Here is a 26,324-nt window from a genome sequence, read left to right on the forward strand (position 1 = left end):
GGAAACAGCAGATATCACCTCCTCCAACTAAGTCTAAGGTTGTTGAATCTTCTGAACCTTCCCTTGCTTTGATTTTTGAAGAAATTCAAGCGCTGCGACTGAATACAGACACTATTGCCACTGAAGTGAAAAATGTACGCAAAGATATGGCTTCTATCTCCATGAAGGTGTCTGATAATTCTATCAAAATCCAGGACAATAAAAATAAAATAGAAGCTTTTGCTCCCTTGGTGAGTCAAATAGGGCCACTGCATTCTCAACTGCTGGAATTGGAAAACCGTAATAGAGAATACAATCTTCGCATTTTCAATCTTCCTGAAGAGGTTGAGGGGTCTGACTGCCGATTATATCTAGAGTCCTTGCTTCCTGGTCTCTTAAACATCAAATTTCCCGAAAAATTTGAAATAGATAAGGCTCACAGAATTCCCTCACACAGGAATCCTCGCCACTCTAAGCCAAGGCAAATGATTTTTAAGGTTTTGCGACACCACCTTTGGTCCTTATCAGGAAAGCTGCAAGAGATATTCCCTCCCTCTTAGTAGATGGCTGTAAAATCTTTATCCATCAAGATTTTGCTAAGGAAACGGTTGCTATTCGCAAGGAATTTTCCTCTCTTCGTCCACAATTGCGAAGCCTTGGTTTTAAGTATGGTCTATTTGATCCCTCTACGATGAGAATCTGGAAAGATGCCTTTTCTAAATCTTTTCATCGTCCTGAAGATTTGAAACTCTTTCTAGCACAACAAGCTTCATCGTCAATGGACACTCATGATCCAGTTCCTTGAAGACGTCTATTCTGATTTCTCCTGACATCTATATTTCTCTATCTTCATGGGCTCCAACGGTTTAACTGGCCATGCTTGAGAAACGTGTGTGCGTCTCTATCTTCTTATTTATGTCTTTGTTTCTTGTTTGTTCTTCCTTCCTTCCTTTGTGTTTCTCCCTTTTGTGTCCTTCCATTTCTTACTCTCTTCATAGAGTTACTTCTTCTTTGTGGCTGCTTTTCAATTCCTCTTTCTTGTATTCTTTTCCTATTCCTTATCTTCTAACTCCTAATGGCTAATACTCACTCTATTAAACTTGTTTCACTCAATGTTAAGGGCCTGCGGCATCCAGTAAAACGCATGAAAATCTTGGACTACCTAGGTGCCTGCAAAGCTGACATTTGTTTCCTTCAAGAAACGCATGTTGATGATAAGATTTTACATTATATGAAGAAAAAGTGGGTCGATACTATTATTTCCTCGCCTGCGTTGGGAAAGAAAAATGGGGTGGCGATTTTCTTTGCAAAACGGTTACACTGTCAAATTCTTAGTAAGTTTCATGACGCAGAAGGTAGATATATTATAGTTAAGGTAAAAGTTTATGACTCAATCTTCTATTTGCTTAATATTTATGGCCCTACGGCTGATGATCCTTCGTTTTGGTCTGCTATAACTACTGAAGTTCTGAAGCTCGGACAAGTTCCTTTGATTGTTGGGGGGGATTTCAATGTGTTTATTGATCCGTTATTAGATAGGCATTCCTCTGCAAAATTCCGCCCTCCTAAAGTTTTTTATGCCTTTAAATCTTTCCTTAAAACCACCAAGTTGGCGGATATTTGGAGAATACACTTTCCTACTGATAAATGGTTTTCTTTTTTCTCTAATTCCCATAATTCTCACTCAAGGATTGATTATTTTTTGATTTCACCTTCTTTACTCCAATCAGCTGACAATCCTGTTATAGGTAATATTGATATTTCTGACCATGCCTTAATCTCCTTTGTTTTAAATGTCTCCTCTACTTTTACTAAACAAAATAGGTGGCGTATGAACACGAATGTTGTACTTAATGACACGCATAAACCTAAACTATTACAAGCTGTTCAGGACTATTTTTTATTTAATCCTGATGGTTCAACCTCACTTGTCAACAGATGGGATGCGTTTAAGGCTTACATTAGAGGTACCACAATTTCTATTATGGCCCATGCAAACAAGCAATTTCACTCTAAAGTTAACCTTTTGGACAAACAAATTGCCAAATATGAACGTTTATTTATTTCTTCTAACAACCCTACATACAAATTTAAACTACAAACGCTTCGTTATGAATTTAATGCACTACTTAGTACTAGAGCAGGGACTCAACTCGCTAGATCCAATTCCTACTTGCACGCATTTTCACCCTCCTGAGGCGGAAGCCGGGAGGTCTCTTACCCTTCTACTGCTTTTAATTGATTTTACAAATTAAAAAATTGTGTATGTGTTCAATTGCTACACCTGACCGGAATAGGTGTTTCATGACCCCCCTGTGACTTCCCTTGCGCTCAGTGGCGCCTCAGGCCCCTGTTTCCCCCGTTATTCTTGATCCGGACCTGCTCTCGGCCGAGTATTGACGCCGAGAGCAGAGCACTGGTTTTGGCGGCCATCTTGGGTCGGTCTCACTTCGTGACGCGATTCCCAGCACTATAAAAGGGACGCGTAGGGAGAGTGCTAGTAATTCCTACTTGCACGCATTTTCACCCTCCTGAGGCGGAAGCCGGGAGGTCTCTTACCCTTCTACTGCTTTTAATTGATTTTACAAATTAAAAAATTGTGTATGTATTCAATTGCTACACCTGACCGGAATAGGTGTTTCATGACCCCCCTGTGACTTCCCTTGCGCTCAGTGGCGCCTCAGACCCCTCTTTCCCCCGTTATTCTTGATCCGGACCTGCTCTCGGCCGAGTATTGACGCCGAGAGCAGAGCACCGGTTTTGGCGGCCATCTTGGGTCGGTCTTACTTCGTGACGCGAATCCCAGCACTATAAAAATGGGCAGGGATGACTCCGCGCAGCGGACGCGGTCAGCGGGCGCGCCGGATCTGCGCCGGAGTCGTGCCAGAGTCATGCCCGTTTGCGCCCGTTCGCGCACAGTCGGGCTTAGGGCCAAATTCCCCTGATGCTAGTTCCTCAGGTCCTATACTATACTCCCGCTCACAGTTACTTACGCTCATGAGGACACTTCCATCATCTTGCAGCCATTCGATTGACCTAAGCCTCGGGCCCTCCTCTTGTAATAACTGCCCTTTCAGTGCCACCGAGGCCGTTACCAAAACGACGCCAGTACAAGAAAAGAAGACAGCAGACACTGTTCTAAAGATGGCGCTAGTTAATTGCCGTTCTTTACCAAGGCACGCCACAGAAATAGCTCTTCTGATTGAAGATCTAAACGTGGATGTTCTGTTTCTAACAGAAACGTGGCTTGGCCCGTCCTCTGGCCCCGACATCATACAGGCCTTACCCGCTGGATACCTGATCCAACATAAAGACCGAGAAATTAAAGTTGGCGGAGGGATCGCCATTTTGTATAGGGAACACCTAACCTGCCGCCTGACTAACACGACTATCCAAGATTGTGAGAGCACATTATTTTCTATCTCCCACTCTCCTGAACAATCTATTTCCGGAATTTTAATCTATCGCCCCCCCGGCCTGATTGGCCAATTTATAGAAGGACTAACCAAAACCATTCTGGACTCGGCCACTAAGGTATCTAATTTTATATTATTAGGAGACTTGAATCTCCACTTTAATAGCCCTTCGGACACCATCGCCATGGAATTAACTAAAGACTTAGCCGCATGCCAACTCAACTTGATTGTTCAACACCCCACTCATTCCAAGGGCAATCTTTTGGACCCAATTTTCTCCAATGTCGCGAATCTGTCCACATCCGCACCTTATTCTATCCCCTGGTCAGACCATATGGTAGTACCATTCATATGGAAAATGAACAGACCCTGTACCATCAACCCCTCCATAAAATTTTAGGCAGGCGTTGGACAAAGTTAGAGCCTAACGATTGGATAGACTCATTGAAACAGAACGAACCCATAAATGGTCAAAATATCGACAAAGCCAACACTGATTTTAATCAATGGATAGAACAATCATTAGACAGTGTGCTTCCTAAAACACGCATCGCTAAGAAAAAAGGTCTGAATAAACAGCCCTGGTTCAATCCAGAGCTGAGACTCCTTAAACAGGAGTGTAAACGAGAAGAAAGACAATGGCGGAAACTTTTCAATGAGGAGAAAAAAATCAAGTACAAACTCACTATCAAGAAATACAAGAGGGCACTCAACGAAGCCAAATCCACCTTTTACGCCGAAAAAGTTGAGAAATCTGCCAATGCTCCGAGAGAAATGTTTCAAATTGTAAAAACGTTGATCAAGGCCCCTGACCCCCCTACATCCGACTTCTCCCCGGAAGAATCCGGTGCTCGTTGTAATGATTTAGCAAATTTCTTTGCCACGAAAATTGAAACAATTCTACTTTCCCTCCCCCCACCCTCAGAAGTAGAGCCCAACCCTCCATTGAGGGACGATACTAATCCCACCTCACCCCGTTTAGCTTTTTTTCACCCCCTCAGTGACGAACTTTTCCCCTCTCTTTTCAACTCCATAAAGAGTGGCTCCCCTCTTGATCCCGCTCCTATGTCCATCTTGAAACTGGTCCTTCCCTATGTCAGTAGAAACATCATTGATCTTGTTAACATCTCCTTGGACTCTGGGATAGTCCCTCAAGATTGGAAACTAGCCATGGTAAAGGCCTTGTTAAAAAAACCAAACCTCAACCCTAAAGATTTCTCTAATTACCGCCCCATTTCCCTCCTCCCCGGCATTAGCAAGCTGGCCGAAAAGTGGGTCAACAAACAACTGGCATCATACTTGGAGTCTCAAAACCTGCTCCATCCTACACAAACAGGCTTCCGAAAGGGACAGGGAACGGAGACAGCCTTGCTGAGGGTGGTTGAGGTATCCAGGAGGATTCTGGACGCAGGTGGCAGTGCGGCCATTATCCTCCTGGACCTCAGCGCCGCCTTCGACACGGTTAATCACCGTGTCCTACTCGCCAGCCTAGAGAGAATTGGAGTTACAGGCAAAGCTCTCGCATGGCTTGAATCTTTTCTCAGTAACAGAGTCTTTAAAGTCTTCTCAGACACCAACTGCTCCCTCCCAATACCACTGCAGTGTGGGGTGCCACAGGGTTCTTCCCTCAGCCCCACACTGTTTAATGTGTACATGGCACCCTTGGCAGAGGTAGTAGCCCCTTTCGGAATCCAATTGGTGAGCTACGCTGACGACACCCAGCTGGTAGTCTCACTCACCCAGGCAGACCCCCCTCAAAACAATCTCTGTAGCTGCCTGGTTGAAGTCGAAGTTTGCCGGAAACTGCGAAGAAAACCATAGTCCAGTCCCTTATTCTTTCTAGGCTGGACTATGGGAATGCTCTCTACCTAGGAGCCCCCGCCTCAGTTATCCGTCAACTGCAGATAGCTCAAAACTCTGCAGCAAGGCTACTCACCGGAACCAGCCGTCGTATCACCGCAGCCCCTGCATTAAGAGCCTTACATTGGCTTCCCATAAAGGAGCGAATCCATTTCAAGACCCTCTGTCTGGTCCACAAAACACTGCAGGGGAACGGCCCCCCCATTTTGAAGGATATGATCAAACCATACATTCCAACCAGGCACCTTCGGTCCAACCATCAAAACCTCCTCATAACGCCCAGGACCAATAAAGCCCGGTCTGGGGACCGCCTTTTCTCCCGAAATGCAGCAAAACTATGGAACGCCCTACCATTATCACTCCGTCTAGAACCCAGCCTTCTGATGTTCCGAAAACAACTAAAAACATCATTGTTTCCCAGGCCATAAACCATCCTTCTCTTTTTCCTAGTCTCTGCATCAACTTCCATCTTTCTTTAAGCGCTGGGATGCTCCCGAGTAGCCATGCGCTATATAAGAACCTTCCAATTCCAATGCTAAATTTCGTTTCAATGACAACAAGTCTGGGAAACTCCTTGCAAATTATTTACGTATCAAGAAAGATAAGACCCAAATAACATCGATACGTAGTGCTAATGGCCAAGTTGCTATTTCTCATAATGACATTGTCCAAGAATTTTTATCCTTTTACTCTACCTTATATAGTAAACCTGATTTCTGTGCTGATTCTTTGCTTGATTCATTTTTAAATAAATGTAATTTGCCTCAAATCTCTCCCTCCGATAGATCAACTTTAGATTCCCCAATTACCTGTGATGAGATTTTACTAGCTATTAAATCCCTTCCCCAGAATAAATCCCCAGGCCCGGATGGTATCCCAGCTGAATTTTATAAAGAATTTGATTCTCACCTCTTACCTTATTTAAGTGCCCTTTTTTCCCATTTTGGTTCCTCTGGTACTGTTTCGGGCTCCTTTACGGATGCTTTAATCATTGTTTTGCCAAAACCTGATAAGGACCCTACCCTGGTTTCTAATTATCGCCCCATTTCGCTAATAAACCAGGATTGTAAGCTTTATGCTAAAATCCTTGCCACTAGACTGGCTCCAATCCTTCATTCCATCATTCATCCAAATCAATCTGGTTTCATGAAAAATAGATACTCTGCAAATAATACCAGAACGCTTTTACACGTTATTGAACAGAGCTCTCACCTTACTTCTCCTGCAGGAGTGATGGCTTTAGATGCAGAAAAAGCATTTGACAAAATTCATTGGCAATTTTTATTCAAAACTTTATTGTCTTTTAATTTTGGTTCACATTTTATTCGTATGATTTCAGCCTTATATTTTGCCCCTACTGCTCGTTTGTTCATTAATGGTCAAGTTTCAACTCAATTTCCACTCTTTAGAGGTACTAGGCAGGGTTGTCCCCTTTCCCCACTGTTATTTGTATTAGGAATTGAGCCTTTTCTTAATTATATTCGATGCTGTGATACTATTCAAGGTGTTGTGATTAATGATGTCACTGGTAAAGCTTTAGCATATGCAGATGATGTGTTATTGTTTATGAGCAATCCTCTCTCCTCTGTTCCTTCCCTCTTAGACATTATTGCACACTATTCGGTGGTTTCAGGGTACAAGTTGAATGTCAGTAAAACAGTGGGGTATATTATCAAGGGGTTTATCTCCGCTTTTTTGGCTTTAAAAGCCAAGAAAGCGGAGATAAAATTATCTCCCTATTACCAAGCTGTCGCTAACACCAGTTAGTGACAGCTAATAGGAGATAGCGACCATCTTGGGCCCCGCTTTGCATGTCAGTGATATTTATCACTAATGACATGCAAAGTGGGCGTGCCAAGATGTTAGCGACTGGAAACAGTCGCTAACACCGTTATCTCCTATTACCAACTTTTGGAGATATTCGCGCTAATCGCGAATATCTCCAAAAGCTAACACCTGCCCTGAGCAGTTCTTCACCATGTTATCCAATGGGAGGTGGATAACATGGCTAAGAGCATTTGCTCGATAATGCATGAATATCGCGGACTTTTCAGCAATATTCATGCATTGCGGCCGTTTTTTATCGCATTTGCGATAAACCTTGCTAATAGCAAGGTTTATCTGCGATAAAAATCGCCGATGTGCGGCGATAATTTTTGTCTCTAAACAAGTTAGAGACAAAAATTATCGCTAGTTGTTGGTAATATGCCCCTGAATTTTTTCCTTTAAATGCTTTTTGTACACCGGATATGCTACCAAATGCAGACATTCTTTGGCAAAGCACTAGGCTTAAATACTTGGGTATTTTATTTGCTCCTTCATTGCCTGCTACATTAACACTTAACACAGATTTTATCCTTGGCTACATTAAAGACAAAACATCCAAATGGTCTCCCCTTCATCTCACATGGTGGGGGAGAATGGAGGCTATAAAAATGAATATTGCACCAAAAATTTTTTACTCTTTGGCTATGATTCCCACTCAGCTTCCTCTCAAATTTTATAATGATGTTGATAAGCTGTTATCTAAATTCCTTTGGTCCAACAAAGTTCCCCGTATCGCTTACAGAAAATTAAAACTCCCCAAGTCCCAGTTAGGATTTGCCCTTCCAGACTTTTACCTTTACCATAAAGCTTTTATCTTAAAACAAAGCTCCTTATGGTTTTCAAACTCACATGTGGTCAAACCTCCAATTTGGTTAGATATTGAAAAGTCACTTGTACGCCCCTTTACATTGCTCTCTGTGATGTCAATGTCGTCTGCTTCTAAAGTTGTTCATAAGTCCTCTATAATCAAATCTTCTAGATTAATACTTAATGATTTAGACTCTAATTTTGAATTGCCTTTACTCTCTACAGTTCACTTGTCTTTATGGCACAGTGCCCTACTTAAATTAAATAGAAACATTAATTTTTGGTCCTCGTGGATGTCAAAAGGAATTTTATATCTTGAGGATGTCTTTTGTAACAATGCCTTTATTCCTTTTGAACAAATACAGTTAAAGTTTGGTATCCCGGCTTCTGATTTGTTAAAATACCAATCTTTATGTAACTCTATTTTAGACTCCTTTCCAGAGGGAATTCCCTTGTCCTCCACTAATGACCTCTTAATTTATCTTACGGCTGTTACGTCCTCTCCCAAAGCTGTCTCTGTTTTTTATAAAAAACTTTCGACATTCCAGGGCTCTAATATTGGTGCAATATCATCTTTTTGGAACACAGAACTTTCCATCTCCCTATCAGATGACTCATGGTCCTCAATCTGGCTCAATAGCATCTCCGGTTGGCTTCCGGTGTCCCTTTATCAAACTAATGTTTATATTTTATTTAACGCTTTATGGACTCCATCTCGATTAAGTCGTGCCAAATTGCTACCATCTGATGTTTGTTGGCACTGCAAGTCAACTTTAGGTTCACTTCGTCATATGTTATTTGAATGTACACTTATTATGAAATTTTGGGTGGATGTTTGGAATATCATTCAGAAAATTTTACCTTTACATGATGATATTTCTTATGCTGTGTTAATATGCAAATCGGTTGCCCTCTCTCATCCTCTTAGTGACTCAGAGGCAAAGTTATTTAATTTCTTAATTACAGCGGCTTTAAAGTCCATTACTTTTTGTTGGAAAGACGCTTCTTCTCTTTCAGTGCATGCTTGGTGGTCGTGGATTACCTTTACAAGAAGAGGAGCTCAGTTGTCTCTTAAAGGCGTTACTCACAATTCACAGTCATTTCAATCTTTCTGGTCGCCTATTGATTCGTATGTTCTAAAATGATATGATTACTATGATTTTCCTTCTATTGATGTTTAATTTTCTTTACCTGCCATATTTGTTATGTTTATTCATCTGGTAGCTCTTTATGTTATGGTTTTTATGATTCTATGATATTCTCATTCCCCTATCCGCCCTTCCTTTCCCCCTTCCCTTTCTCCTCATTTTTGGTTTATTGCATTTTATATGTATCAATTATTCAATTACGCATGTACACTTTATTCTTTCTGTATTGTATTTGTTTATTTCTTGTGTAGCATGAAACTTCAATAAAACCGATTTGAACTTAAAAAAAAAAAAAGAATTTACAGGGGATATGTACAAGACAGGGTTACCTGGACCACTGTCAGGAATCAGCACTTTTAGAAGTAACACTTTTAGAAATAGCACTTAGAATATAAAACATAGAATGTAAAATCACTGTAGTACAAAATAGCACACAACCAGTAATCACTGGTAACCAGGACCTCACTAGCACCACCTGCACTAGGAGAAAAACAACCACCTAAGTATCACAATACCTGTAGGGGTGTAAGCACATAACACATGATGCATAACATACATTCAGCGGTGTAAGGAAGGAAAACACATGATGCATCAACAATACATTCAGAGGTGTAAGAACAAGGCACATGACGCATAAAAACACATTCAGAGGTGCAGAAAATGAACAATTGCGCCAAACTCACATAAGTCACCACCTGTGACTGTCCCTAGGCCAACTGGCCTCTCTAGGGCTATGAAGTCCTTCAGGTAGGCAGGGGGCAAGGCTGGGCCCAGAGCCAGCTCACTGGGTCTCCAGGCAGGGAGGCAGTCCAAGTGGCGGTCCTCTGGCCCAGCAACAGCAGCAGCCCACTCAGGCAAGATCCTGGAAGAGAACAGTTTCTGTGGGGACACAGCCCCATTTTTATACACCACATTCCTTTGTCTGTAGGTGCAGGGTGGGGGAGAAACCAGTCGCAGCTGGTTTTGGGGCACCCATGGTGGGCTCAGCCCTCACTCTATTCACTGGCAGGGCTAGGGTCATTAGACGCACCACAGGGGGGTGGAGCCAGCATTGTGTGGGGAAAGCCCAGCCTCATTCAGGACACAGGCACACTCCTCCCCTGCCATCAGCATGCTAATCTGCCACTCACCACCGGGCAGACCCATCCAGCCTTCCTGAAGCCAGGCTCACCAGCCCGCTCCAGCCAATCACACGCCAGCACCCTCACAGCACACACATAGCCCTGTCTAGAAGTGGCACTTCCGCACAAGACACAATCACGCCACATGCATCATCTCGCAGCATTCAATCACACGAGTCCACACATACCAGGCTCGAGCCTGTACACCCCACGCATCAGGAACTACCAGGGACACATACATTCCCCATGCATTCCTATGGGAGGGCAGGCCTATCTTACTCCACGCACTCAAAGTGCGCACGCACTTTCCACTGGGACACAGTGAAAGTGCGCAGAACCCAAAAATCACCATCACCAGGTCACCATTAAAAGCAAAAAGTCTAGGGGTGAACCTGCCATAAGGGCCAAGTCCAACAATCATGTTAGATTAGAGCAGAGGGTGCGCACATTCTTCTCAAGCAAGCTTTAGGTCTCACAAGTCATTGCGGAATAGTTAAAAGACCTGCTTTAGTGAACAGACTCCAGCCACATTACCTTTGCCACTAATGGGAGCAGCATTAACATGTCTGAGCCATACAGGACCTTACACACCAATGCATTCAATTACATTTTTATTACTGGCTGAGTAGTACACATTTTACATAATGACACAAACAATTGAAGAGATCATGAGCAGTGATGTACTGTGGTTTCCAGTGCTTCCACAGTGTGTTTATGTGTTCGCTGTTTTCTTTTGGTAGCCTTGCACCAAGAGGTGATTTAGCTGGGAAATATGTGGTGTGTCCCCTTAACAACACATCCACCCTTACTCATTTTGACTATTCACAATTTTCGAGCTTAAGTTTACTGCAAAGTTTATACTTATATGTCCCGAACCAGGGAGTGGAGCCAAATGTGTAAAGTTACTCTTAGTAACTTTTCACATGCAAATCTCCACCACCAGGACATAGATCGTCTTAAGGTAAATGATAGGCAAAGGTAAAAAAAGGTTATTAAACTTCAATTTTTTTTAAAATTGAAATGTTTAATATTAATGTAACATAATTTTATATTTTTTTAACCAAGAACAAATACTTTTTTTAACTTTATTATCTTTAAAGTGTATTCAAATTGATTAATATAAATATTTAATGTATAAGTATTGAATGATTTATTAAAATAAATATTCTCACCTATAGTAAAAAATGCATTTTTATTAATGTAAAACTGTATTTTAATTAATGTTTGATTTGTATCACAAATTACTAAAAGGTATGTATAGAATTACTTTACCGTTTTGCAAATAATTAAAAGTTACATTATTTTTTAAATTTGAAAACGGTTAATCAAAACTAATTTATTTATTTTGTAATTATATATATTTATTCATTTATATATATTTAATGATATATATGTGTGTGTGTGTGTATATATATATATGTATATATTTTCCAACATAACCCAGTTTAGGAAAATAAATAAATCCACTGGTGCCGTGGCCACATTGCATAAACGGTTTTTATTTTTAGGCTTCGGGTAGACCCGACGCGTTTCGCAGTTACCTCACTGCTTTGTCAAGGGTGATTCAATAAAGTAAAAAACACATATTTAAAGGTGCAGGGTTCAAACTTGATAAACATAGTAAAAATACTTCTGTTTTTAGTCTCAAGCAGAGTAAACATACTTAGTTTCCCTTGTTTGCCCATTGATACATTATAGCTATTCATTAGCTGTAATTTGTAAACAAGTCTAGCCCAAGTGGGCTGGTGTAATACTAATGTTAATGATCCATAAACAAATAATACATTTCGAACATTTACACTGTCGTAAATTTCAAAATAGTCTCTTAGTCATATAGCTCCAGTGAGCTAGTACACCGTTCAGGGCAAATCATCCTTGGAAAATACGTCTTTTTGTCTGCAAAGAAACAAATGAAAAACTGACTTTAAAAACTAGTTTGAACCCATAGTTTCCAAAACATTCAAAGTTTAAACTTATTAAAATCAAACAAAGAAATGCAGTAAGGACGAGGTATGGGTACAGAACATGATTCATCTTAGGTGTATAGAAATCTCATTGTCCACATTCAAACCATAAGGAATCACGGTGTTATATTTTATGATAGTTTTTGACTCAAGCTTTCTTAATTCAAGTGTGCGGTTCCCTCCTCTCTCCCTCAAGGGTATTGTGTCTAGCACACAGAATTTGAGCAAATTGGGATTTTGGTTATGTTTTTCAAAAAAGTGTCGAGCAACTGGGTATTGCCTGTCATTCTTGGTGATTGCTCGCATATGCTCTAAGATACGCATTTTTGCCTTTTTAATTGTGCTGCCTATATAAAATAGGTCGCAAGGGCATCTCAGAGCATAAATAGCAAATTCTGTTTCACAGGATAGGTGTTTCCAAATTTGAAATGCAGCAAAGTCTTTATTAAGTTTCACACTTTTACAATTCTGGCTGAAACGGCAAGCTTTGCATTTAGAACATGTAAAGAATCCTTGTACTGGGTTTCTTTTCTTAGTTTCTCTAATCTCGCCTTTCATCAATATATCCTTCAATGATTCATTTCGTCTGAACGTTATAGATGGTTGATCAGACAAATTTTCTTTCAAATCTTCATCGGTTCTAAGAACCTCCCAGAACTTCCTCAAGCTCCTACGTACCTCCCATGCTTGGTTGTGGTATGTAGTGATAAATCTCACCTTGTTGTCACTTATCAGTTCCTTCCCTTTGTGAATGAGCAAATCCTCTCGCTTCACTAGGGCAACTTTGTCAACAGCAGTTTGGATAGTTTTAGAGCTGTATCCCCTCTCTTTAAATCTAGATACCATCACTTGTTGCTCTGCTTCAAAATCCCCGGGAGAGCTGCAATTGCGTTTGGCACGCAGCAATTCCCCATAGGGGATACTATTGATAAGATTTCGCGGGTGACAGCTCTGAGCTAGCAGCAAACTGTTGCCAGCTGTCTTTTTTCTGTACAATTTACTACAGATAGTGTTGTTGACAATAGTGAGTTCTAGATCAAGAAATTCAATTTTCTTTTTGCTCATTTCACTAGTAAATTGCAAATTGCAGTCATTTTGGTTTAGTTTGATAACAAACTCTTCTGCCTGGTGTTGCTCACCATCCCAGATACAGAATACATCGTCAATGTACCTTACCCAGAGGACGACATGATCTTGGTACTGATCGATCTTCCGGGCAACCTGCTCCTCCCACCAGCCGAGGTATAGACCTGCAAAGCTGGGAGCAAAGCAGGTTCCCATTGCCGTCCCCTGGGTCTGTTTGTACAAAACTTTATTGAAAAAGAAGAAATTATTCTTCAAACAAAGTGCGATCATTTCAAGCACCATGTCTGAATGTAACAGAAACGATAATGACCTTTCCCTTAGGAAGTGTCTACATGCCTCTACACCAGCCGCCTGAGGGATGCTGGTGTAGAGACTGCACACATCCAAACTCATAAGTAGATAGCTCTCCTTCCATTCAATTCCATTAATTGTTTTCAAAAAATCCCCCGTGTCTTTGACATATGCAGGTAGACCCTGTACATACGGTTGCAGAAAGTAATCTACGTACTTTGATATATTTTCAAATGCACTCCCTCTTGAAGATACTATAGGTCTCCCTGGTGGTATAGTGGCATGTTTGTGGATTTTCGGCAATAGATACAGAATTGGGATTTTAGGGTCTTTACATTGCAAAAACAGATATTCATTCTGTTCTAAAATACCATCATCCCTCCAACATAGCAGTTTCTTAGATACTTCATTAATAGTGTCATCATATTCATTTCTAGTAGCTACATTGTATTTGGTACAATCTGATAGTTGTTTCAAACCTTCATCCAAATACATTTGTAATGGCCAGACAACTACGTTTCCCCCCTTGTCCGCTTTTTTGATTACTATGTCTCTGCGATCTTCCAATGATTTAATCGCATGTCTTTGATTTTTTGAAAGATTTTGTCTGCTTTTGCAGCCTTTTTTCCCAATCTTTCTGAGGTCTTCAATCATGCCTCTCTCAAAACAATTGATCGCATCGTTATTAATTTGGGGGATAAAAGTGGATTTGGGTTTAAAACCGGTTCCTCCACTCATCCCAATCTCAATGTCTGTATTCATGAGGTTCAAGAAGGGGTCATCAATGAAACCTTCTACATCGCCCAGTTCATGTATCACATGTAATGTTTCAATGTCAGATATATTCAAGTTCGTAGGAATTTGGTTAGAGTTATCTGCTTGTCTATTTTTTCGATTAGCAAACCATTTTTTCAGCTTCAGCTTTCTAGTAAAATTAAAAAGGTAAATTCTAGTCTCTGTAAAATTAAACGTAGAAGAGGGGCAAAACGACAGTCCTTTTGCTAGTACATCAAGTTCATCATCAGTCAATAGATAATTAGAAAGATTTACCACAGTTTGATTCTTCATTTCTTTGATGCTTCTCTCCCCCTGGTCACCATTCCCACTGGGGTTCCTCCTGTATTGCTTGCGGTGTAATTTTTCCCTCTTCCTCCTCTGCCTCCTCGACCACGTCCTCTTAAAGGGCTTTCGCTGTTGACTTCGAGATTCTGGGCTCTTCCTTTTGTCATTAGCGTTACTTCTTTTAAAAAACGTTCTTTTACTCCTTCTGACATGGATACATTGTTGGAGGCTGAATCTGGTGTGATATTACCTGCCACTGAACTGCTACTCCCTATCAATGCAGGTACTTCTTCTATACTTGGAGGAGATGATGCCACTTGTTTACTAGGATGTTGAGTATTTTTTCTCAAAAGATCGAATTTTTTGCTAAATGTCAGAATCTGTCCATTTTTATAATCAGCCTCATCTCGCTCAAATTTTAATAATTTTTTCAATTTAATTTCTTCCTCAATTTTCAACAGTTTTTTAGTGATTTTACTCATTTCCATGTCAAATTCATCTGTGGTATACAGGCTTTTTAATTTATCCATTAGTCCCTCGATTTCATCGTTTAATTTCATGCATTCTTTTTCTGCATATTTTATAAGCATTTTCAGCATGTTTCTGGAGCATTCCTCATTGTTTTGCATCCATTCCTCAATTAAATCCGGGTCTGGATTCTGAAAGGTGGGAATCGTATATATCCGGAGCCCTCGTGGTACTCGTCCGACATCCAAATATTGTTGGAGGGCCATTGCTTCCCAACCCTTCGCTTGCTCTCTCTTCAATGCCTTCCATAACGCATCCCATAGTTTGCGTTTTTCGTCAATTATAGCAGTCACATTGCTTGCTGTTGCACCAATACTGTCTGTACCCACAGCTTTCGTAAACAGCCTAGTTGCTACCTCTCGTCGCTTACTGCTTCTCTCCGAAGCCATTATACCAGCGTTATTGCTTTTGTGCACTAGCGTTTTACATTTACCGCTTTTCTTGGCAGCATGAAGCTATTTCTTTTTTCGCCGCCTTACTCCGTTTCCCTGTTGTTTAAAGTACCTGCTATGAAGCTCAAGTCGCTACCGGGACAGCCGGTTCCCACAAACACGATACTGACGAACCCTCCGGCTCGCCTTCTCACACTCGTAGATCTCCGATGTCCGTGGCGTTGTACTTCCGATTTTGCTTCTCCTTTGCAGGACACAGGGCGGGCTCGGCTTCAGTTTTCAAATCCCAACGTATTCTTGGCAGAAAACCAAGCCACAATCACGGCGGGCAGCACGGCAGGGAATGCCACTCCCTTAGATTCCAACATAACCCAGTTTAGGAAAATAAATAAATCCACTGGTGCCGTGGCCACATTGCATAAACGGTTTTTATTTTTAGGCTTCGGGTAGACCCGACGCGTTTCGCAGTTACCTCACTGCTTTGTCAAGGGTGATTCAATAAAGTAAAAAACACATATTTAAAGGTGCAGGGTTCAAACTTGATAAACATAGTAAAAATACTTCTGTCTTTAGTCTCAAGCAGAGTAAACATACTTAGTTTCCCTTGTTTGCCCATTGATACATTATAGCTATTCATTAGCTGTAATTTGTAAACAAGTCTAGCCCAAGTGGGCTGGTGTAATACTAATGTTAATGATCCATAAACAAATAATACATTTCGAACATTTACACTGTCGTAAATTTCAAAATAGTCTGCCGTGCTGCCCGCCGTGATTGTGGCTTGGTTTTCTGCCAAGAATACGTTGGGATTTGAAAACTGAAGCCGAGCCCGCCCTGTGTCCTGCAAAGGAGAAGCAAAATCGGAAGTACAACGCCACGGACATCGGAGATCTACGAGTGTGAGAAGGCGAGCCGGAGGGTTCGTCAGTATCGTGTTTGTGGGAACCGGCTGTCCCGGTAGCGACTTGAGCTTCATAGCAGGTACTTTAAACAACAGGGAAACGGAGTAAGGCGGCGAAAAAAGAAATAGCTTCACGCTGCCAAGAAAAGCGGTAAATGTAAAACGCTAGTGCACAAAAGCAATAACGCTGGTATAATGGCTTCGGAGAGAAGCAGTAAGCGACGAGAGGCAGCAACTAGGCTGTTTACGAAAGCTGTGGGTACAGACAGTATTGGTGCAACAGCAAGCAATGTGACTGCTATAATTGACGAAAAACGCTAACTATGGGATGCGTTATGGAAGGCATTGAAGAGAGAGCAAGCGAAGGGTTGGGAAGCAATGGCCCTCCAACAATATTTGGATGTCGGACGAGTACCACGAGGGCTCCGGATATATACGATTCCCACCTTTCAGAATCCAGACCCGGATTTAATTGAGGAATGGATGCAAAACAATGAGGAATGCTCCAGAAACATGCTGAAAATGCTTATAAAATATGCAGAAAAAGAATGCATGAAATTAAACGATGAAATCGAGGGACTAATGGATAAATTAAAAAGCCTGTATACCACAGATGAATTTGACATGGAAATGAGTAAAATCACTAAAAAACTGTTGAAAATTGAGGAAGAAATTAAATTGAAAAAATTATTAAAATTTGAGCGAGATGAGGCTGATTATAAAAATGGACAGATTCTGACATTTAGCAAAAAATTCGATCTTTTGAGAAAAAATACTCAACATCCTAGTAAACAAGTGGCATCATCTCCTCCAAGTATAGAAGAAGTACCTGCATTGGAAGGGAGTAGCAGTTCAGTGGCAGGTAATATCACACCAGATTCAGCCTCCAACAATGTATCCATGTCAGAAGGAGTAAAAGAACGTTTTTTAAAAGAAGTAACGCTAATGACAAAAGGAAGAGCCCAGAATCTCGAAGTCAACAGCGAAAGCCCTATAAGAGGACGTGGTCGAGGAAGCAGAGGAGGAAGAGGGAAAAATTACACCGCAAGCAATACAGGAGGAACCCCAGTGGGAATGGTGACCAGGGGGAGAGAAGCATCAAAGAAATGAAGAATCAAACTGTGGTAAATCTTTCTAATTATCTATTGACGGATGATGAACTTGATGTACTAGCAAAAGGACTGTCGTTTTGCCCCTCTTCTAAGTTTAATTTTACAGAGACTAGAATTGACCTTTTTAATTTTACTAGAAAGCTGAAGCTGAAAAAATGGTTTGCTAATCGAAAAAATAGACAAGCAGATAACTCTAACCAAATTCCTACGAACTTGAATATATCTGACATTGAAACATTACATGTGATACATGAACTGGGCGATGTAGAAGGTTTCATTGATGACCCCTTCTTGAACCTCATGAATACAGACATTGAGATTGGGATGAGTGGAGGAACTGGTTTTAAACCCAAATCCACTTTTATCCCCCAAATTAATAACGATGCGATCAATTGTTTTGAGAGAGGCATGATTGAAGACCTCAGAAAGATTGAGAAAAAAGGCTGCAAAAGCAGACAAAATCTTTCAAAAAATCAAAGACATGCGATTAAATCATTGGAAGATCGCAGAGACATAGTAATCAAAAAAGCGGACAAGGGGGGAAACGTAGTTGTCTGGCCATTACAAATGTATTTGGATGAAGGTTTGAAACAACTATCAGATTGTACCAAATACAATGTAGCTACTAGAAATGAATATGATGACACTATTAATGAAGTATCTAAGAAACTGCTATGTTGGAGGGATGATGGTATTTTAGAACAGAATGAATATCTGTTTTTGCAATGTAAAGACCCTAAAATCCCAATTCTGTATCTATTGCCGAAAATCCACAAACATGCCACTATACCACCAGGGAGACCTATAGTATCTTCAAGGGGGAGTGCATTTGAAAATATATCAAAGTACGTAGATTACTTTCTGCAACCGTATGTACAGGGTCTACCTGCATATGTCAAAAACACGGGGGATTTTTTGAAAACAATGAATGGAATTGAATGGAAGGAGAGCTATCTACTTATGAGTTTGGATGTGTGCAGTCTCTACACCAGCATCCCTCAGGCGGCTGGTGTAGAGGCATGTAGACACTTCCTAAGGGAAAGGTCATTATCGTTTCTGTTACATTCAGACATGGTGCTTGAAATGATCGCACTTTGTTTGAAGAATAATTTCTTCTTTTTCAATAAAGTTTTGTACAAACAGACCCAGGGGACGGCAATGGGAACCTGCTTTGCTCCCAGCTTTGCAGGTCTATACCTCGGCTGGTGGGAGGAGCAGGTTGCCCGGAAGATCGATCAGTACCAAGATCATGTCGTCCTCTGGGTAAGGTACATTGACGATGTATTCTGTATCTGGGATGGTGAGCAACACCAGGCAGAAGAGTTTGTTATCAAACTAAACCAAAATGACTGCAATTTGCAATTTACTAGTGAAATGAGCAAAAAGAAAATTGAATTTCTTGATCTAGAACTCACTATTGTCAACAACACTATCTGTAGTAAATTGTACAGAAAAAAGACAGCTGGCAACAGTTTGCTGCTAGCTCAGAGCTGTCACCCGCGAAATCTTATCAATAGTATCCCCTATGGGGAATTGCTGCGTGCCAAACGCAATTGCAGCTCTCCCGGGGATTTTGAAGCAGAGCAACAAGTGATGGTATCTAGATTTAAAGAGAGGGGATACAGCTCTAAAACTATCCAAACTGCTGTTGACAAAGTTGCCCTAGTGAAGCGAGAGAATTTGCTCATTCACAAAGGGAAGGAACTGATAAGTGACAACAAGATGAGATTTATCACTACATACCACAACCAAGCATGGGAGGTACGTAGGAGCTTGAGGAAGTTCTGGGAGGTTCTTAGAACCGATAAAGATTTGAAAGAAAATTTGTCTGATCAACCATCTATAACGTTCAGACGAAATAAATCATTGAAGGATATATTGATGAAAGGCGAGATTAGAGAAACTAAGAAAAGAAACCCAGTACAAGGATTCTTTACATGTTCTAAATGCAAAGCTTGCCGTTTCAGCCAGAATTGTAAAAGTGTGAAACTTAATAAAGACTTTGCTGCATTTCAAATTTGGAAACACCTATCCTGTGAAACAGAATTTGCTATTTATGCTCTGAGATGCCCTTGCGACCTATTTTATATAGGCAGCACAATTAAAAAGGCAAAAATGCGTATCTTAGAGCATATGCGAGCAATCACCAAGAATGACAGGCAATACCCAGTTGCTCGACACTTTTTTGAAAAACATAACCAAAATCCCAATTTGCTCAAATTCTGTGTGCTAGACACAATACCCTTGAGGGAGAGAGGAGGGAACCGCACACTTGAATTAAGAAAGCTTGAGTCAAAAACTATCATAAAATATAACACCGTGATTCCTTATGGTTTGAATGTGGACAATGAGATTTCTATACACCTAAGATGAATCATGTTCTGTACCCATACCTCGTCCTTACTGCATTTCTTTGTTTGATTTTAATAAGTTTAAACTTTGAATGTTTTGGAAACTATGGGTTCAAACTAGTTTTTAAAGTCAGTTTTTCATTTGTTTCTTTGCAGACAAAAAGACGTATTTTCCAAGGGTGATTTGCCCTGAACGGTGTACTAGCTCACTGGAGCTATATGACTAAGAGACTATTTTGAAATTTACGACAGTGTAAATGTTCGAAATGTATTATTTGTTTATGGATCATTAACATTAGTATTACACCAGCCCACTTGGGCTAGACTTGTTTACAAATTACAGCTAATGAATAGCTATAATGTATCAATGGGCAAACAAGGGAAACTAAGTATGTTTACTCTGCTTGAGACTAAAAACAGAAGTATTTTTACTATGTTTATCAAGTTTGAACCCTGCACCTTTAAATATGTGTTTTTTACTTTATTAAATCACCCTTGACAAAGCAGTGAGGTAACTGCGAAACGCGTCGGGTCTACCCGAAGCCTAAAAATAAAAACCGTTTATGCAATGTGGCCACGGCACCAGTGGATTTATTTATTTTCCTAAACTGGGTTATGTTGGAATCTAAGGGAGTGGCATTCCCTGCCGTGCTGCCCGCCGTGATTGTGGCTTGGTTTTCTGCCAAGAATACGTTGGGATATATGTATATATATATACATATATATATATACATACAGAAAAACAGTCCCCAAGTACACGGAGCCTCCAGCCCTGCAGGGCGGCCTCTTAAAAAACAAAGAGCATAAAGCAGCCCATCCATCGTCATCGTCCAGACAAGAAACACACAGAGGCCCTTTTCTGGAAGCGGAGCTTTAATCACAGCGGTTTGGAGCAGCACACTGATTTCATCCCTTACGCGTTTCGGCAACAGCCTTGGTCACAGGTAGGAAACAGTTTGAAAAGCAAAGTGTATTGTGTCCGCTCTTTTGTATTAAAAGTCACATGACCAGCAGTCAAGAATACAAGTCCCATAACGCTCTGTGCTGCTGCATATTCACACGGAATCACAGTGGATCTTGTAATTTCTCAATGTAACATGAAATTTTCTTTTGTACCTGCATTAATGTTGTGGCAGTATGTTCTTGGTCATGCGGTTTTGGTCGTAAGCATATTGCGCATTTTCGATCTCCTGCTGAGATTCCGCTCGCACTCCAGAGTGGTCAGAGTAGGATGTCTCCCCGCTCCGACGCCCTTCCTGCAGCAGACACAACGTTTCGCCTTTTAGCATATCCCCAATGGGCTGGTGTCTGCGAGTGAGTCAAGCTCCTAATTTGAATACAAAAAAACAGTCCCCAAGTACAAGGAGCCTCCGGCCATACAGGGCAGCCTCTTAAAAAACAAAGAGCATGAAGCAGCCCTTTTCTGGAGCGGAGCTTTAATCACAGCGGTTGGAGCAGCACACTGATTTCATCCCTTACGTGTTTCATATGCATATACATATACACTTACATTAAATTCATATTGTTTCTGTTTTTTAAATCAAAAATAGTCAATTCAATTTTAACATCTTTGCTATGGTGTTTTAGTTTCAGGCTGTCTCCATTATTTACTATAGGAGGCAGTCCCAGTGGCTGGTCTTGTGTCATGCTAGACGTACTCCAAGGCTATACTGGAATACATTTATGATTGTTTCAGGACCCTATTGGCTGTAGTGCAATATGTGAATAGCAATAGCCCTACTTTTTTTGTGGGTGGGTGTTTGTCCCTCCCTAAACCTCTCACCTCTCCCCTCATCTATCCCTATCTCTCCCTAAATCCCTCCCATTTTATGGTGTGTATTCCTAATTTTGCAGCCACTGTCCCCCTGACTCCATTATTTACTGCAGAAATGTAGGCATAGTTGTGCGGAGATCTATGCAATCGGGTGGAGATCTATGCATAGAAAAATATGAGAGGTGGAGGTCTCTGCATATAGGTTTGTGAATAGCTGTGATGCGGCGTCTTACTCTACCTTACTGAAGCCGCAACCCCTTGGACGATGTCCTGTCCCGGACGCCTGCCGAGAGGCGTCCCTGGAAACGACCCTAGCAACCCGGCTCCCACCCCTCTGTCCTTTCTTCCAGGAGCCAATCGCCGATGACTTCGCACCGGAACCACACTGCCGTGACCCCGGAAGTCCCTCCCTAACTCCAGTCCCAGAGGCTGGAAAAGAAGGAAGCAGTAACAGGAACGTTGTCGGAGAAGCTAACTCGTGGCAGGAGACTCGGACCGAAGACGAAGCAGAGGGTAGCCGAAGAAGAAGACGTGTGGAGCGAAGACTGGTGGAGTCTGCATGAGGTGGCTGGAGAGCGGCCACAACTCACTGGAGAGTTGCGGCAGAGCCTGTGAGTATACAAACTCAAGAATAACCCCTGTAGCACATTAGATGCATTGTATATATCTTTAGCGTCACCGTTGGCTCTGGATACAATCACTGTATATATTTGTATAGCACCATTAGGGGACACTACCTGTGTACAGCACTGTTATCGATACAACCTTCCCCTCACCAGACCTACATAGGACACCTCTTCTTATCTGTTCTCTCGCCCTTTCTTGCCTAAATCCAGTTCCCCTACCCTCCTCACTGTCGGTTCTAATCCCCTCACCCTGACCTGGTGCCGGTTGCGGTTTACGCTTACAGAAGTTCAGGTGGACTAACGGCTCCCCTTTCTTTTGTTCTCTTTTCCCTCCGAGGACCATGCCAGGACCTGACCTCCCCAAAGACCCAACGTCCCGACGCCAAGTTGAAGAAGACTGCAAACGCCACCCGTTGGAACCTTGACTTTATTTTCCCCTCATTTCACTGGAGTCTAAAGTGCACCTTGAATTAAAACAAACGTCATTGCACACTACATACCTTGCCTGTTATTTCGGCCCGCCATCACCCCACGATCACAATAGCATTTTGTAATACCAATGCAGTACTAATAAATGTACACAAAGTGCAGTTTGTGAACAGGTCTCTTAGGGGCTTATTTACAAGCCCCTTGCGCCACTGGTGCGTCACCTTTAATATGGGAATAAGTGACGTGCCGGAGGCGCAAGGGTCTTGTTAATAAGCCTCATAGTTTTTACATGTGTTTTGCGCTTCACATACACTTTAGTGTTCTGCACATTTGATTACACATATCTGCAACTTTACTCACTGAACAACTTCTTCAGGTACTGCCATAACTGGTGGTATCATAAAGCCCCTGTAGGCACCTGCTTTATGGAGCCACCAGAAGAGGTCAGAAAATTACAAATAATAGCCTTCAAATTATATTTTTGTTAGGTTAGTAGCACCCAAATGCCAAACCTTGATTTTGTCTGGAGCTTGGAGCACCTCCTGGACCTTCTTGTAGAGGTTGCATTTTCTTCACTCCTCAACAGTCTCAGAAAATAGCTGCTAATTCAGAAACACCCTCACAAAACACTAGCAGTAAAATGATATAGCTCCTTAACTTACAGTACGATAGCAATCTGAGTTCATGGTGTCCCACGCGGTGTACCGGGAGTGCTAGCCGGCTTCTCTGATGAATTGGTGCGGACAGAATTTAGTGGAAAATCCTTCGGGTTCAGAGAAATAACTTATATCACTACCGTTATATAGCAGACAAACAGCAGGAGTTTGGCTTCCTTTGCTGTAAACTGCACAGGATGTCTAGAAAGAGCCTTAACTCAGACAGGCACCTAACTCCAGAGCTCAGCCTTTTTGCCACGTTTACACTATCACCTTCATTCAGGTCCTGATTAAGCGAGGGCCCTTGAACTATGGTGCCTGTGCAAACTCTTATTTTCACATAGATCTGTATAGTGAGCTGGGCAGTAATGACCAAAGCCACCACAACTTTCCCCAGGTAAGTTTCTACAGGTCAAGCCTGATGAAATGCACTACTGGGAAAAATGCCCGGTAAATTCCAAGACATCTGGTTCATTGGCACTAATTCTGCTTTTAAATGATTATTTTTATGGGGAAAACTCAGAATATGATGAATTTACTACACCTGGTAACTACTACACCTTGTAGTGTCTGTATTTACTTGGATTTGTAAATGTCTCATCCTAATGAGAATCTTATTAGCAGTAGCGGTTCATCCACTAAGGCACAGGAGCGTTGCCCCATGCTTTTCAGTATTGCAAAAAAGGAACATAATATACTAATAAGACAATATTATTATCATTTTATTTTTCCGTGTGAGCCAGGTTAAGGTGGAGTGGGGCTGGGCTGTGAGAGCAGGGGGAGGAAGAAATATGTGCACTTAAGTGTGCATGACAGTGTGCCTTGCCGTCCTGGGCCGGCCAAAAAGTCATGTGCACTTAGCAAGTTCTCCACCTGTCTGTACTGAACAGCCTGGGTGAAGAACATGCACAGGTTCCTACTCCCTGCCTGAGCAGTGAACCAGGCTGCTCAGTCCAATCACGGCGCTGCTGTCATGCTGGTGACAGCAGCATCGTGATTGGCTTAGGGGGGGGCTGTGTAATTGCTGCTTCTAGGAGTGGGGAAGAGAAGCTGTGGAGAGATGACTGAGGAGAGACGGCGGCTGTGCAGAGGTGAGTGTTATATATATTTTTTCACCCCACCACACCTGTTCCTTACCAGCTGCCATATGCTCATGAGTGGCTTCTAGATGCAATAGGTGTATTAAATCGGCCATAACAAGATTAACGGACATTTATCCGATTTGGCCGACTTAGAATAATGTGGTATATTGCATGACTGAAATGGTGCATTACTACATTAACTTACTGAGTTCCGAGACCCACAACAGGCAGCTTGTAAAAGCATAAAACTTGTGGTTAAACTAACTAAAAGTTAGAACAACTGTATGTGCAGAAAATGTCACATTGGAGTAGATTACACATCTTAACAGTAATAAGGTTATTATTGTACTGAATCAATGATTTGTGTGGAGAAGTGTGGCTCACTGGTTAGAGGAGACAGACCTGGACGCTGAGATCAGACCCGGGACCAGGGTTCAATGCCCGACGCGGCAGGGTCTTGAGCCCAAAATGTCCACGGACTCGGTAATTCTCGCTTCGGTGCCTACTCGAATCACAGGTTCACACTCTGCAACTCTGGGCAATAGCTTGCTTAATCTCCACTACAGCCCCCCGCGGCGGGATGCCTGGCTTTCACCTTGGGGATACCCAGTAGGGGCTATCTCACAGGGAAAAAAACCAGGACGGGTTCCCAATGCAAAGCGCTTTGAGACCTGGCAGTGATATTGCGCTATATAAAAACCCATCCATCCATTCATCCATGATTTAAATGTGCTATCCTCAATAAGGGGCCTATAATGAGTCAGGTGGAGAGCTCTACAGGGGTCAGGCTAGAGGTGGTTGAGGGGGTTACCGAGCCACCTGATTACAAGTTTTACAGACTAAACTAAACCCATACCCAGTAAAACTAAATATCTTTGTGCAGATATTTCTCTTGCTCAATGCAGGTGGAAAATAGAATTGAAAAAGGTGTGTGGAGCCAAGTAAATATGGTTCACATATCTTATTACCACATTTCTGGCATGCAATAGTAGCCTGATTACTTACCGTAACCCTTATTACCCCTAAACTTACTCATACTCGTCCCATACATTACTCATGAGGTTCATACAACCTCCATGAGACAGGAAACAACAGAGAATGCCAAAAGGGACACCTGCCCACCTAATTTGGGTGTTATGTGCAGGCTTATCCAGCATACTCTTGACTAACCCTGGGCGAAATACTATGCTACGCTTGTGTAGTTTACGAAGTTTGTGCTACTTCGAAACTACGCGAATTGCATGTAGCACAGTGCAAACACGCGTAGTGTAGCGTAGCATAGCGGTCATTTTTTGCTTGCTCGCGGTCCTCAACAGCAAGTTGGTTACCGCGAGCGAGCAAAATGACATCCCGGCGAGACTTTTTCCTCGTTCACGATCAGCAACATCAAGTTGCCGATCGCAAGCGTGGAAAATAAATCTTCCAGCGAGATTCTCAATGCGGGATGTCAGGTTTCTCATTGTGAGTGGTCGTGTATGCTCGCGACCGCTCGTGATGAGAAACTACCAGTCCACGCTAAGAAAGCTGCCGCTCGAGTAGAAATCTACTTGAGCCGCAGAAAACGACCACTTGCACTGTGCAAGATGCGGTTTGCACTGATTGCACAGTGCGGACAAGCATCCGGCACTGTGCAATCAGTGCGAACAGCATTAGCACAGTGCACTACGCAATTCGCGTAGCTACACGTAGCTTGCGTAGTGCGAAGTGTACTACGCCCAGGGTTACTCTTGACCATAATTCTGAGATAAAGGCAATAAGTCAAGGTATAAAGGATGGGCCATATGACTAGGAGGCATATGAGTAGAACTAGAAGTAATGTAGATTACAAGTAAGTCATTGTAAGAATGTAGCTCTATATATACGGGACCAAAGTAAGGTACAGTGTGTATAGAGTCCCCAATCTCCAGAGGTA

This window comes from Lissotriton helveticus, chromosome 3_1, assembly GCF_964261635.1.
Source record: "Lissotriton helveticus chromosome 3_1, aLisHel1.1, whole genome shotgun sequence".
In the NCBI taxonomy this organism is placed as follows: domain Eukaryota; kingdom Metazoa; phylum Chordata; class Amphibia; order Caudata; family Salamandridae; genus Lissotriton; species Lissotriton helveticus.